We start from the raw sequence: 16,842 nt of genomic DNA, 5'->3' as shown, positions 1-16,842 counted from the left end.
ACACGTGATATGGGCCTCCTCACCCCGAGTCTTCCCCAAGTAATATATTTGACCCGACAACGGTTCATAATACGGCAGGCCTCCTCACCCCGGGTTTCCCCAAGTAATATATTTGACCCAGCCGCGTCAATAATAACATTCAGGGCCAAGAAAACGTACAACCCAAACATGTAACATTCAGCACATGCAAACACAAAGTAGGCATACGCAACATTCAGTAGTCGAGACGACTACAAACATTCAGGGTCGAGCAAATGTACAACCCAAACACGTAACATTCGGCGCATGCAACACAGGGTAGGCATACGCAACATTCAGTAGTCGAGACGACTACAAACATTCAGGGTCGAGCAAACGTACAACCCAAACACGTAACATTCGGCGCATGCAACACAAGGTAGGCATACGCAACATTCAGTAGTCGAAACGACTACAACATCGCCAAATATAGGCCAAGCAATAATGTATATACATATATATATATATATATATATATTTAACATCCCAAGGCCTACCATTGCTAGCAAGCCTATATAAATTCGTTTAAAAAAATTTCAAGAGTTTAGATATCGAAACGGGATTATAAAACATTCCAAGAGTTTAAATATAAAAACGAGATTATAAGACATTCCAAGAGTTTAAATATAAAAACGGGATTATAAAACATTCCCAGAGTTTAAATATAAAAACGGGACTATAAAACATTCCAAGAGTTTAAATATAAAAACGGGATTATAAAACATTTCTAGAGTTTAAATATAAAAACGGGACTATAAAACATTCCAAGAGTTTAAATATAAAAATAGGATTATGAAACATTCCCATGGTTTAAATATAAAAACGGGATTATAAAACATTCCAATGGTTTAAATATAAAAACGGGATTATAAAACATTCCAAGAGTTTAAATATAAAAACGGGATTATAAAACATTTTAAGAGTTTAAATATAAAAACGGGACTATAAAACATTCCAATAGTTTAAATATAAAAACGGGATTATAAAACATCTCCAGAGTTTAAATATAAAAATGGGACTATAAAACATTCCAAGAGTTTAAATATAATACAGGATACGAACAGTTAGGCCATCATCAACACTAAGTATTCATACTTAGACATCTATATACATCCATATATTTATATCCCTATAAATACCATCCAATTAAATAATAACATCAGGGTCGAGCACACTTACAACCCAAACACGTAACATCTCATCCAAGTAAAAACATCAGGGTCGAGCACACGTACAACCCAAACACGTAACATCTGATGATGATCATGCCACACGAGCCTCCCGCCCCCCCCCCCCCCACGGGCTTTTCAGGGCCCGCCACAGGATTTAAGAACCTGAGTCGTATAGTTTGGCTCGGCCAAGATCACCATCCATCCGTATGCAAACACAAAGTAGGCATACACAACATCAGTAGTCGAAACGACTACAACATCGCCAAATGTAGGCCAAACAATAATTTAGATATATATATACATACTATAACATTCCAAGGCCAACTATATACTAGCAAGCCTATATAAAATAGTTTAAACGTTTCATCAGGAAAAATCGTAGGAATTAATACTAGGCCTAATGGCATCCTCGAGCCTAGACCACAAGTAATATGTATCACCTTAAGAAATATATGACCATATATATATATATATATAATATCCACGTATAACATCAGGGTCGAGCAAACGTATAACCCAAACACGTAACATCAACGCATGCAAACACAAAGTAGGCATACGCAACATCAGTAGTCGAAACAACAACAACATCGCCAAATATAGGCCAAGCAATAATGCATATGTATATATATATATATATTTAACATCCCAAGGCCTACCATATACTAGCAAGCCTATATAAAATCGTTTAAAACATTTCATCATGTAAGAAAACACTTAGGTGAGCATGCTAGCCCAAAATTTAAAAACAGTTAAAAAGGGGCATCATAAACTCACCTGAATCAATCGGACACCTACAATGAGCTAGGAAATCCCTAAGTGCACAATCACAAGCAAGGGCCTGTAAATTATACACAACGCGTTACTAAACTAGACTGTAAGAACACTCTAGCCTAATGGGCCGTTCAAGCCCAACAACTTGGCCCAAGGCCCAACACTTTGGCCCAAGGCCCAACAACTTGGCCTAAGGCCCAACGATAATCAAATCGGGTCGAATGCGCGCGAAATAAACCTTAAAACCATTTGTTAAACGAATCAGCCCCGAATGGACAAAATTCCATTTTAAATCTTTTCAGTCATCAAGATTATGTCACCCGAGTTGATAGGGTTGACGGTTCCTTTTTACAACTCTTACTTTAACGTTTAAACGAAAACTCGCGCACCGCCGACTCGATTGACGAAGCACTAATCACAACAGCCCCGTGCATCAAAAATATAATTTTCCCACAGCCCTTAAACCCCCTAGGGCTGTACAAACTGATTCGGTCGGTCATCCGATTGTTTAACGCATCAAACTCAACAATTGCCAATCCTACACCCGATAAACCATAATTTTCGAACTAAAATCGATTGACCGATCTAAACACCTCCATTGGCCATGAAATTTTAGTATGTTGTAAGTGAAATACCTAAGAATATGACGGAGTATGAACTTCAATTATAACAGCCCCGAAAGACGCGAGAAAGGGCAGCCACCGGTTAAGCCTAAACGAACTTATCGATCAATAACGAATATAACATGCAGATTTTAGCATCCAAAGATGTATTTTATTACATAGGAAAACCATGGAATTAAATTATTAAATTTTTACCAGTGTTGCATAAATATCTTAAGTTTTTAAAAATATTTTTATTATATTTTTCTAGTGGACAAAAAAATCATAAAAATTCTTCCAACACAGAAAGGTATGTGCAGCTATTTCAGCTGCGCAACAAAATGATTTTATTTTTTAAAATTCATTACCAAACAAAATTAAACGATTCCAATTGTGTTTAGTTCCTAACTCAAAATAATAACTTCCAGAAGTGGAACCAACCAATTTGGACCTGTCAAAAAAAGGTTATAACGTCGGGAAGACAGACCAGAATCCGACATCCCGCATCAGCTTTGACACTCGATTTTATAAAATCATAAAAACCATTAAAATCTCGTCCAAAAATTACGTATTATACCTTTCTGGAAACTAGACTCAAAGTAGAACATCATGGAATCAAGAATCGATCAAAAAAAGTGGATTAACATCGTGTTACAGACCCTACAATAAACGTATACGAATATGTCAGCAAGCTGTTATCATCAAAACTCAATCTTAACGACCAATAAACGCGTTAATATGATCAATTAAGGTGAAAAAGAGTTGTAGACACATAATACCGACCTTGAATTAGACTCGAGGGCTGGAACTCGGCTGGAGCTGCACGGAAAACGAGGTGGGGGCTGGAGAAGGGGCGCCGATCGGACCAAAGAATGGAGGGGGAAAAGCTAGGGTTTTAGGTTATAAACATTTTACATCTAGGTCCTCCAACTTATAAATTGTGATGTCTTGGATCAAAGGTTAAACAAATAGGCTACAAGAAAGACAAAGAGGTCCCCGAGGAATGCCGGGTCAAATCCGATAAATATGCAAACTCTACAACGTGCGTTTCGTTAAACGAAAATGTCGGGTGATACATACTAATATAATACTTTAAGTCGTAAGAGGGGATGTTTTGGGAAAAAGGATGGACAAACAGACTTTTAAAACGTATTACAAGGGTCTAAATTAGAAAAATGAAACCCCGGCTTTTTGACCAACATTTATAAACGATCGAGCCGATTAACGAAATTTACAGGCGTTACAACAACCAACTTTTGTCAAAGTTGGGGAATCAAAATGGTGACTTCAACTCCAGTACATCCTCAAGCCAATGGTCAAGCAGAGTCAAGTAACAAGATCATCATCAACAATTTAAAGAAGAAATAGGGATCCAAGAAAGGAGAATGGGCTGAAGAACTACCATTTGTTCTTTGGACTGATAGAACCACTTCAAAAAATGCAACGGGACAAACACCTTTCTCTTTGGTGTTTGGGGCAGAAGCTGTTATCCCTACAGAGATGGTGATCCCCACAGCAAGAACCAGCATTCAAGATACTGAGTCCAACAACCAACGCCTTACTGAAGATCTAGATACCATTGATGAACTTAGAGATCTCGCCAAGATCAGAATGGCAGCATACCAACAAAGAATAACCAAGTCCTACAATAAGAATATCAGGATTCGAAGATTCCAAGTATGAGATATGGTGTTAAGAAAGGCATTTCAAAATACCACTAACCCAGCAGATGGAAAGCTAGCCCCCAAGAAGGAAGGTCCTTACTTGATTGATTCAGAAGCAGGAAAAGGGGCCTACAGGTTAATCACTATGGAAGGTGTTCCTATACCAAGAGCCTGGAATGCTATCCACCTTAAAACATATTTTTGTTAGTATCCTTGACCAGTATGTTCGTATCCTTAGGATAAAGGTATGTTCCCTCATCTACTTTTATACTTTTGAACTTAATTATCTCTAAATCAAGTTTACTGACTTAAGCATCGAAGGGTTGTTAGCCAGGCTAACACCCACCCCTCGTCAAGAGTTTAGTGTTTTGCAGTTATCCCAAGGATATGTTATCTTCACAACAGTCAGAGGCTGATCACCTCACACATGAATAAGATATCCCTGATATCTCCTAAGGTTTAAAGGTTTTCACATTTCCAACGAACGCCTGGAGCGCACGAATAAGATATCTTGGATATCTTCTAAGGTTTAAAGATTTTCACCTTTCCAACGAACGCCTGGAGCGCATGATGATTCGGATATAGTTCGAGGCAGGCGGACCAGACCAGTTGATAATCCGTTTGTTGTTGGATATATACCAAATCCATAAGATAAGTGGCAGACGTGTCACACATACGGTTTATCACATTTTCATGTTATCTCAAGTTTTGGCATTTACATGCTCGTACGTTTGGGACTTTCCCCAGTATTATCTCAAGCTTAGACATTTTCATGTCTCTCAAGTAAAGGCCTAGTCGCCAGTGCATAGGCTTTATCGCCAGTAAATGGGCTTTATCGCTAGGATTATCTAACTTTGTTTTTACAGATCGAAGATCAGACAATCACTAAATGGAGAGATGTTACAAGGTTGTTTTTGACTTAGCAAAATTCCAGAAACATGATACTTCAAAAAAACTCAAGAATTGGGACATCATATGTAAGCTAACTAGATTTATAAATGATCTCCATGAAGGTACTTCTTACACTTAGTTCTATCACTCAATTTATATTTCAAGGTATGATCTTTTGGTTTGATTGTGATAACTCACACAAGGCATAAGGATATATTATCCATAAGATAATTTATATCAATTCCTAATAAGTTTTTTGATTATGTTTTCTAAAAACATAAAAGTATTTTTATGTTCAGGATATATGATCCTCAGGATATCTTAATACAAAGTCTTAAAAGATACATTTTCTGAAACTATAATTCTCAAAATACTCAAGAAGCGTGTTTTAAAGATACATTATTCGAAACAGTAACTTATTTCAAAAATTAAAGAGATGTAACATTCCAACTAAAACTTATAAGTTACTGAACACAATGCTTAAAGCCAAAAGATTATATTATTACTAATCATAAGTATAGGAAAGTAAAAAGGCGACACTGGGTTTCGTCTTGAAAAGCCAAGATCCCTCCACCCAAGTATTGCCAGATGTTCAAAAGTCAAGATAACATGGGCTTCGTCTTGGAAAGTCAAGATCCCTCCACCTATGTATCCTAATATCCTAAGCATAATATTGTTCAAGACAGAAAAAGTAAATTGTTCAAACAACCATTACAACCCAACATCAAACCAACAAACACAAACATATAAAAATTAGGCTCAAGCTTTTTCTTTACCGCCATCACTGCCCAATTGCACCTCGCCACCGACCGCCTCCACTGCATCCTTGATCGCCACTTCCACAGCCTCCTCCACAGCCTTCTACGTTCCACTCGGACCAGCATCCTCCACGCTTTCCCCATTAAGCTCAGCCAGGACCCTCTCCCAACCAGCTACATCCCAAAAGGGAGTCTCCATCCCCGCATCCTTAGCTTCCTTAGCCATCCTGAGCTTGGACTAGAAAATGGAGACAGCAGCCGATTTCTTTGCTCCCTCATTAACCTCCAGGATCTGCACAAGACGATCCGCCTCTTGGTGGACTAGCTCCTTCTTGGCCAGTGAGAGTTCTTGCTTCAAGTCATCGATCTCTTTCGTCTTCTTATCAAGAAGGCTGGTTTTGGGGTTAGCAATCTTCGACATCTCGGCAATACAAGTTTTGGCCTCAAAAAGCTCATAATGGAGATCATTGAATTTGGAGGATAACAATCCTAATCCCTGCACAAATCAAAATAGGCTCAGCATATGTTATCTATAGGATACAAGGGTAAAACACAAAAACATACCTGATTGAATTCAAGATCGCATGTCGGAGAGGAATCAGAAGTATCCTGTGTCTTCCTCTTTTTCGAAGCCTTAGCACCACTGACTTCGGGTTTAGGCTGAGGGATAGGAGCGGCTTCTTTCTTCTTAGTGCTACGAGTAGTGACCATGTTGTCAATGTCGTCCAAAGCAAAGGCTAAAGCAAATTTACCTACGTGTGTACAGGTTAGTATCCCTAATCCTTAGAATATCTATACTAACAATTCAATGTTCCTTACCAAACATAACGGAGCTCGCAGACGGAGATGATGCTTGGAGACCGGACTGGAAAAGAAACGTTCTCTCCTCCTCGTCAATGAGGTAGAAAGAAAATAGTTTGCTCTCGGTATCCTTCTTGAGATGGGCAATCTCGAAGAACTTCAGAGCTGCAAAAGACAAAAAACATAACAATCAGCAAAGATCTCAGCGTATATCTTCAAGATAATGTATCCTACTTTTGGAAACCCAAAGGTATGGAAGATTCTCAGGATGAGGAAGAGAATCTCTCCTAACAAAGAAGAATTGTCTCTTCCATTGGTCGTTATTCTGGGTATTTCTCATAACAAGCAGGGTTCAGCCGGACTTGGTTTTAAGAAGGTATCTTGAAAATCCGTGGCTGCGAAGGTCGTACACGGAAGCAAGCTCAGAAAGGGTGAAATCAAGAGCATAGTCGGAGATTAATCACTCCAAAACAAAAAAGGTCCGCCAAACCATGGCCATGGTTTGGGCAAAACAAAGACCAGTTCTGGAAAAGAACTCAGTGGTAAAGGTAGGAAATGGGTAAGAAATACCGATTTTAAACAGCAAAAACGGGAAGCATATCCAGGTTTTAGAAGCAAGATCAGAAGAAAGAGCAGCATCAAATGGTCTGAAAATAGTTCCAGAAGGAAAACAACCCCGAGATCGAAGGTTCGTGATATCGGTGTTACCAAAAATGCATATCTCGTTCGCAGGACTTGCAAGGAGATTCTGAGAAATAAAATCCTCAATACCAGAAGATAAAAGTTTTGGACTCAGGATTTCGTGAAGATAAAGGAAAGAAAGAAGAAAGAAGTTACCTGGATAGAAGAGAAGACGGATAGAAATGTTATTTATCCGGGTAGTTATATGGACAACCTAGGGTTTGGCAAATCATCAAGACGACTGACACGTGTATCGAAGATCCACAGCACATATAGGAATTCAAAATTCAAAATTTGAAAATTTTACAGCTGTAAACCCATATCTACAGCAATTAAATTTGGGGACAATTGTTAGGGCTCAGATTTTCAGTATCCTCAGCAAACAGTATTCAGACTTATCTAGGATACGGTATCCTCCAAAGGCGACAGGTATCCTAATTACATTATATAACTAACACATTGTCAGCTACTTTCCTTGTTTACCAGGTCAAAGACCGTTGCAATGATCTCCTGAAAGCTCGCACTTGCTGTTATTGGAGCGTGGCCGATAAGGAAAATGTGTGGGATTGAATAATCAACGGCTAATTGGATTTGGTCTCACATTTCCTAAATTATAGGCAATAGTTGTTAGACTTTGTTTATTATAAATAGAGCTCTAAACATTGATCATAACACACACTCTAGCACTCGAGAACTTACTACTACTAGCATTCTTTGTAATCACGATCAAAGTTTAAGCTCCACAATTGTAATCACCTTTATTATTAATAAACTGGTGGTGATAGTCTTCACCACCCGGGGTTTTTTTCTTGTTATCCTCAGGATAACAGGTTTTTTCCTCGCAACAAATCTCCGCGTTCAAGCCATCTTTATAAGCACCTAGTCCCGAGTTACTAATTTGTTTACGAAATCACTGTTGTTTAAATTAGACCAAAACGATAATATTAAAAATATTAATATTATTATAATATTGATTATAGGGACTAGTGATAGCGATTCGAACAAACCACGAGCTGACACTGTACTAAACATCTACTAAACCGTGAGTTTCATCACCCCACTTTTAAACTGTTTTTACGAACTTTTGGGGTGAAAAACATGTTGATACATATCTATATACTTTGAATTGTTTGATGATGGGAATTATCTAAGTTCTAACACACAAAAGTCCCCACGAACACAGTGATTAACTTCGAGCCGGTGGCTTGTGAATAGTACTATTGGTTTGACAAACCTAAACGGAATCGGCCTAGTTGCCGTGTCACACTTAACGCCATTTGCACATGACCATAATGATACAAACACGCTATGTAGTGTTAGACATAGCTACTCGGGGCATGTTGTGGGTGGAAGGGGGGGCCACAGTGGTTGATTAAGCGTAGGAAATGGAGGCACGCAGCACGAATAGTCAAGGCTTCACTGTAGCTTAGCATAATTACATCATAAACATACAAACAAGCGTACATGTGAACGTACATGTATGCATACTTGTGTATTTACAAACTATGGTTGTTATACGCACAACTGATTCTTGAAACTCTTGAAACTCACCAACTATTTGTAGTTGACCCGCTTTAACATGTTTTTCAGGTATACCGTACTTGGACTAGAAAGTCGATGGGCTACGTGTTTGACTTGCGATCAATGCTGGTGAATTGATGCAAGTGCGCTAGTAAGAAGTAAAGCCACTTAACAGGCTGGATTTAGTTTGTATCACCTAGTTATAAACGAAGTAAGATCAATGTAAAATATTGTAAATTAGTTTGTATTGTTCTTTATAAACAATGTGGTTGATACCAGAGGTGTCTGTTACATTCCATTTTACGCTTCCGCAATTTGCTAAATGGGGTGTGACATCATAACACCATGCAGGAATCTCGATGAAGTCAGAAATGGGACTTTAAGATACATACCGCTGGAGGATGACAAAAAGGCTCATAAAATTTTGATTATTCCGAAATACGAGTCTACCAACAAAAAATCAGATTCTTCACAAAAATTCTCCAGACCTAAGCCTTATTCCGAACAAGATAGCCCCAGAATAAATGTTGTGGAAGAAGACGAAAATGATGAAGAGTATCCTAAACTTTCTGAATATTGTTTTAACATTGATGTAAGTGGTGTGATATGTGCCTGCAGGATTTAGGTGGCAAGGCTAGATGGCCCAAGAAAAATGAAAAGTCCGGATCCGGGAAAGACAAGTCCAAATGGTGTGTATACCACGAATACTTTGGCCATCGCACTGATGATTGTATAGCACCTTGAAAGGAAATAGGATACCTAGTCAGCAAAGGATAGCTGAAGGAGCTGTTTGGAAAGAACAAGAACAAGAGTCTGGATCCTGCCAAGATACACGAAAGGGCGGCTCCTCCACCACCCGGAGCAAAGGTTATTGCCTTTATAGTCCTTTGGGTATGCCTAAAGGATCAGGTATGCCTGAGGATATCGAGCAGGGATTGATATCCTTCTTAAAGAAAAGGGCTTCCACCTTCTCCTGGAAACATAAGGATATGACAGGTATCTTTAAATCTATTATTACTCATAAACTTGGTATAGATAACTCTTTTAGGCCAGTACATCAAAAGCGAAGAAAATTTGTTCCTGAAAGAAATATCATCATACAAGAAGAAGTGGAGAAACTACTCAAAACCAAGATGACAAGAGTGGTCCATTATCCTAGATGGTTGGCCAATTTGGTAGTAGTCCAGAAAAAGAATGGGAAATGGAGAGTGTGTGTGGAATTCACAGACCTAAATAAGGCGTGTCCGAAAGATCCCTTTCCACTCCCACATATCTATTAAATGGTAGATGCAACTGTTGGTCACGAGATATTAACCTTCATGGACGCATCCTTGGGATTCCAACAAATACAAATGGAACCATCAGATCGAGAAGACTGGCCAACATGATATTCAAATACCTTTTGGACTAAAAAATGCAAGTGCAACATACCAAAGGCTGGCCAACATGATATTCAAATACCAACTGGGGGACACGATGGAAGTCTGCATAGACGACATGGTGGTGAAATCAAGAAAAGCTGAGGATCACCTTAAAGACTTGGCGACAGCATTTGATATCCTGGATAAGTACAACATGAAGTTAAATCCCACCAAATGCCACTTCGAAGTCAAAGATGGAAAATTCCTAGGATACATGGTCACTAAAAGGGGAATAGAAGCAAGCCCCGAATAGATCAAAGCTATCCTAGATATCAAGTCACCAAGAAGCGTCAAGGATGTCCAAATATTAACTGGGAGAATAGCAGCCTTCAATAGATTTATCTCAAGATCTTCAGAGAAATGCAAGGCCTGAAGAAAAATCAGAAGTTTGAATGGGGAGACAAGCAAGAAAGGGTGCTGGTGTCTTTGAAAGAATACTTATCCTCAGCACCACTCTTGATGAAACTAGTTGATGGTGAACCACTATCCTTATACTTAGCAGTTTCAGGGAGTGCAATAAGTGTTGTCCTAGTCAAAGATCATAAAGGTCAACAACATCCTGTAAAAGCCTATTAGATGCTGAATCCAAGTACTCTTATCTTGAAAAATAATTTTGGCACTTATAATGGCTTCCACCAAATTGTGACATTATTTTGAAACTCATAGTATTCATGTAAAAACTAACTTAGCAAATTTAGCATCAGCCCTCAAGATACCAGATGACATCAAGATACTTATTCTACATATCTTGACCCTAGCAACAAAGGAAAACCACGAAGTCATGGACACTTCAAATTCTGAAGATAATCCAAAATCCAGGACCCGTCCCATAATGCGGTACTCCAGGACAACGAGATCCCAGAGGGAGAAAATCCTAGAGCTTTTTGAGTGAAGGTAACTCAGTATATTACCCTAAATAATAATTTATATAGAAAGTCACTTGCAGGTCCATACTTGAGGTGCTTGGAACATCATGAAATACAAGAAGTCCTCAAGGATATACACGAATGTGATTGAGGAAACCACACTGGGGGCAGAGCCTTAATATCCAAAATACTAAGAACCAATGTTGTAAAACTCCCGAGTAGATGACCGAGTACTCCCCGATTACTCCCCGCCTAGATCTAGTACTCCCCGCCTCGGCCGAGTACTTCTTAGGTATTTTTCGAGTAATCCCCGATTATACCCGAGTACTCGCAACTCCCCAGTCGACCGCCTAGGACCGCCTAACGACTTTTACAACCATGCTAAGAACAGGTTGTTTTTGGCCAACAATGAAGAAGGATGCAATGGATTTCTCTAAAAAGTGTGATGCTTGTCAAAGACACAACAATATCCTGCATCAGCCAGCTGAACCAATACATCCTATTATATTCCCCTGGTCATTTATGAAATGGGAAATGGATATTCTGGGAAAGCTGCCCAAGGCTCCTGGTGGAAAAGTCTTTATGCTGGCCATGACAAAATATTTCTCCAAATGGATAGAAGCTGAAGCATTTGTCCAAGTTAGGGAAAAAGAAGTGATTTCTTTTATCAAGCGTAATATCCTAACAAGATTCGGTATCCCGGGAGATCATTTGTGATAATGGTTCACAGTTCATTGGTAGCAGGACAACCAACTTTTGTGAAAGTTGGGGAATTTAGATGATAACTTCAACACCAGTACATCCTCAGGCCAATGATCAAGCAGAATCAAGCAATAAGATCATCATCAAAAATTTGAAGAAAAAGTTGGGATCCAAGAAAGGAAAATGGGCTGAAGAATTTTCGTTCGTACTTTGGGCTGATATGACTACTTCAAAAAATGCAAAGGGCCAAACACCTTTCTCATTGGTATTTGGAGCCGAAGCTATTATCCCTACATAGATGGTGATCCCTACAGCAAGAACCAGCATGCAAGATACTGAGTCCAAAAATCAAGGCCTTACTGAAGATCTAGATACTGTCGATGAGCTTAGAGATCTTGCTAAGATCAAAATGGCATCATATCAACAAAGAATAGCGAAGTCCTACAACAAAAATATCAGGCTTCGAAGGTTCAAGTAGGAGATATGGTATTGAGAAAGGCATTCCAAAATACCACCAACCTGGCAGATGGAAAACTAGCTCCAAAGTGGGAAGGTCCTTATTTGATTGATTCAGAAGTAGGCAAAGGAGCTTATAGATTGATTACTATGGAAGGTTATCCTATACCAAGAGCTTGGAATGCTATACATTTTAAGGCATATTTTAGCTAGTATCTTCAACTATTATGTTCACATCTCTGACACTTTTGGATGAAGGTATGTCTCCTGATCTATCTTTAAATTTTTTATATATTTGATCTTTATATTATTTCTTTATCAAGTTACTTACTTAAGCATCGGAGGGGTGTTAGCCAAGCTAACACCCACCCCTCATCAAGAGTTTAGTGTCTTGCAGATATTCCAAGGATACGGTATCCCGCCAAAAGTAAGAGGCTGATCACCTCACACACGGATAAGATATCCTGGATATCTTATATGGTTCAAAGGTCTTTACCTTTCTGACGAATTGGGTAGCACCTGGCCTGGGGCGCGTGACATTAGACTATAGTTCGAGATGGACGGACAGAACATGAAGAGAGGCTAATAATCTTGTTATTGTTGGCTATAGTTCGGATTCTAAAGATAAGTGGCAAACGTGTCACACATACGTTCCTAAGGTTTATAACATTTTCGTGTTATCTAAGGTTTCGGCATTTTCATGTCGCTCACGTTTGGGTCTTTCCCCAGTTTTATCTAAGGTTTAGACATTTCATGTCTCTCAAGTAAAGGCCTTGTCGCCAGTAAGATGGTTTTATCTTAAACAGACTTTATCGCCAGATTTGTTTAACTTGGTTTTGCTAGAACAGAGATCAGCCAAGTCGCTAAGTGGAAAAGTGCTACTTAGTTATTTTCAACTTGGCTAGCGCATACTCCATGAGCAAGGCTCAGAAAGTACTTGGCATTTGGGGACATCATATGTAAGCTTGTTAGATCTATAAGTATCTACTGCAAAGGTACACCTTTACACCTAGCTTTACTATATATGGTACTATCAAAATGTAATATTTCGGCTTAATTGTAACAACTCTCATTTAGATGAATTTTAAAAATACTTTTTCTGGATATATTATGCTCAAGATATTTTATTCTAAGACGTGACAAAATAATCTATCTCGAAAATCATGTACCCAAAACGCGAGAAAAGCCAAAAGATTATATTAATAATAACCAAGTGCAGGAAAATAAGAACGACGCCCAAGTTTCGTTCTCAACAGCGGAAGACCCTTCCACCTGGGCATCGTTAGAAAGTCAAGCCACAGGATAACATACGCTTCGTCTTGGAACCCAAGATCCCTCCACCTATGTTTCCCAAATTGTAAGTTATCCTAAGCATATTTTTCATGAACATAAAAAGTAAATTTTTCAACAAACAACCATCGAAAGCAACCATCACAAACCACAGACAAAAACCTTCATAAAAACAGGGCTCAAGCCTTTTGATCCTTACCATCATTGCCCTGTGGATCTTCACCAGCCACCATCTCCACCGCCTTCACGGCATCATCAGCCACCTTCTCCACCGTGCTCGACCCCGGCTCTTCCACGCTCTTCCAGCTCAACTCTGCCATTATCTTCTCCCACGATGCCACATCCCAAAATGGAGTCTCCAACCCGGCATCCTTTCTGATCCTAGACTGGAAGATCAAGATAGCAGCTGACTTTTTGGCTTCCTCCGTAACATCCTGAAGCTTCACCAAATGGTCTGCTTCCATATGAACCAGTTCCTTCCTAGCCAATGCAAGCTCATGCTTCACATCTTCAATTTCCTTGGTCTTCTTCTCTAATAGGCCAGTTTTAGAAGTACCAATTTTCAGCAGCTCAACAACAAGGGTGTTGGACTCAAGAAGTTCCTGGCTCATATTGGCAAATCTGGAGGAGAGATATTCAAGACCCTGTCAAGATAAACAATTTTCAGGATAAGTTATTTCTAGGATAACCTGTTATAAGGATACGATAAACAAAGATATATACCTGTTGTTTCTTGTTTATGGCATCTTGAAAGTCAACATCATGGATAGGGGTGGAGTCAGAAAATTCTTGATTCTTTATTTCTTTGAACCATTGGCGCGACTACTTTCTGTCCTATGGAGTGAGCTTGGGGCGACTTCTTTCTTCACAACACTGCGGGTAGAGATCATGCTTTCGATATCCTTACGACCAAATACAACAGCAGATTTACCTATGGGTATACAGGTCAGTATCTCTAAACATTTGATTCTTATGACTAACATATGGTCATTTCTTACCAGACATCTCGGATGGATAATCCTCTGTGTGGGATGGATCGCCTTGATAGCCAGACTGGAGATAGAAGGTTGTCTCTTCTTCGTCAATGAGGTAGAAAGAGTTCACCTTGCTGATGGTCTGATTATTTAGAGGAGCAATCTCAAAAAATTTCAAAGCTGTAACAAAAACAAGAAATGAAGCAGATTAGTATGTAACATTCAGCATACCGTGTCAACATAACGTATCCTACATTTTGTGACCCAATGATATGGAAGACTTGTGGGATCTGGAAGAGAATCCCTCTTAACAAAGAAGAATTGCTTCTTCCATTGGTCATTATTCTGGGTGTTTTATCATATTAAAGGGGGTTCGGTCGGACTTGGTTTAGAAGAGATATCGAGAAGAGCTATGGCTGCGGAGATTATATACATAGGCTAATTCGGAAAGTGTGAAATCAAGAGCATGATCGGAAATCAAGCTTTCAAGTACATTTAAGGTCCTTCAGACCATAGGCATAGTCTGGATGAAACTCAGACCAGTCTCTTTGAAAAAGTTTGTGGTAAAAGCGGGAAAAGGGAAGCTAAAACCGATTTTGAATGGGAGATAAGGGAAACAAATCCAAGTTTTTGAGATCATATCAGAATCGAATGGTCGAAGGCTTTAAAGATGGTTTCCGAAGGAAAACAACCTTTGGCTTTTAAGCTTTCAATATCCATGTCGTTAAAAGTATACACTTCGTTGACAGGATCTTTAATGAGGATAATGAAGAGATTCTGACGGGATTAGGGATGGTCAACACGTGTCAATTATCCACACCATCTCCGAATTCAAAATTCAAAAAATTGACAACTGTAAACCATTATTTACAAACTTCAATTTTGGGGACAATTATTATGCATTGAATTTTCGGTATTCTAACTGGCGATGTATTCAGGATAACTTCAGGATACAGTATCCTCCAACACGACAGGTATCCTTAGTATATTATCGTACTAACAATTCAACCTCTATTTGTTTAATGTCAACAGGTCAAATAACATTCACACGTCTTCCTAAAGACTCGAACTACTCCCAACAGCCGTCTAAGCAGCGTGCTTCATGGGAAAAACGGCTATTTTTTAATTAGTCTAGCTTTTCCTGTTTTTTAGGAAACTTTGTTAGTCTATCTCTTGTATAAATAGAGCTTATATATGGATTAAAACACACAACACTTAAGCACTAGACTTAGCAATACTTAATCATTGTAGCACGGTCCAGATTAAAAGCTCCAACACTTGTAATCTCTTATTTTTAATAAACTGATGGTGATTGTTTTCACCGCCCGGGGTTTTTTTCTTGTTATCCTCAAGATAACGAGCTTTTTCCTCGCAACAAATCTTTGTGTCATTGCATTTACGTTCATTTTCAATCAAGCACCTAACATCACTTACTAATTTGGTTACAAAATTACACTTGTTGATTTTTACCCAAAACAAAACCCATGTAGAAATTTGGATGAAGTCATAAATCGGGATTTGAGATATATCAGGCTTGAAGAGGATAAGTTGATACAGAAGAAGGCTGAAACACCTTCCAGCTATAATAATCCTAACAGGAAGTCTGAATCTTTTTCTTTCAAAACGTATAAAAATAAGCCATATGCTAAATTTGACAAAAGAGTAAATGCTATAGATGAAGAGCATCACGATGATTATCCTCAATTATTTGAATAACACTTTTTCTGTTGATACATCTGGACTAATGTGTGCAATGCAGACTCTAGGAGTTAAAGCTCGCAGGCCCAGGAAAAATGACAATAAGTCCACTTGGAAAGATAAATCGAAGTGGTGCGCCTATCATGAGGATTTTGGTCATGTAACAGAAGATTGTATCGCTTTGCGAAAAGAGATCAGTCATCTCTTGAGCAAAGGATACCTGAAAGATATCATGGGAAAGAAAAAGGATCGGGATACCGACAGAAATCCCGAACGTGCTCCTCCCCCTCCGGCCGATGCTCAGACCATTAACTTCATTTCTGGGGGATCGGATATATGTGGGACCTCTTATTCTTCTGTTAAGAGATTGGAAAAAGAAAACAAAATGGAGAGAACAGCGAAAACCACTAGCTAAGTGACACAAGGATTGTAGCATTCGATGAAGACGATAGAGATCATGTCATTGATCCCCATCACGATGGTTTGGTTATAACTTTATATATCGTTAACCATTTTGTTCGCAGGATACTGATAGATGGGGGAAGTTCTGTCA

The sequence above is a fragment of the Bidens hawaiensis genome, unplaced genomic scaffold (assembly GCF_021521415.1).
Source record: "Bidens hawaiensis isolate Kalapana, Puna unplaced genomic scaffold, B.hawaiensis_p1.1 tig00001143_1, whole genome shotgun sequence".
Lineage (NCBI taxonomy): Eukaryota > Viridiplantae > Streptophyta > Magnoliopsida > Asterales > Asteraceae > Bidens > Bidens hawaiensis.
Note: the sequence above shows the minus strand (reverse complement) of the source record.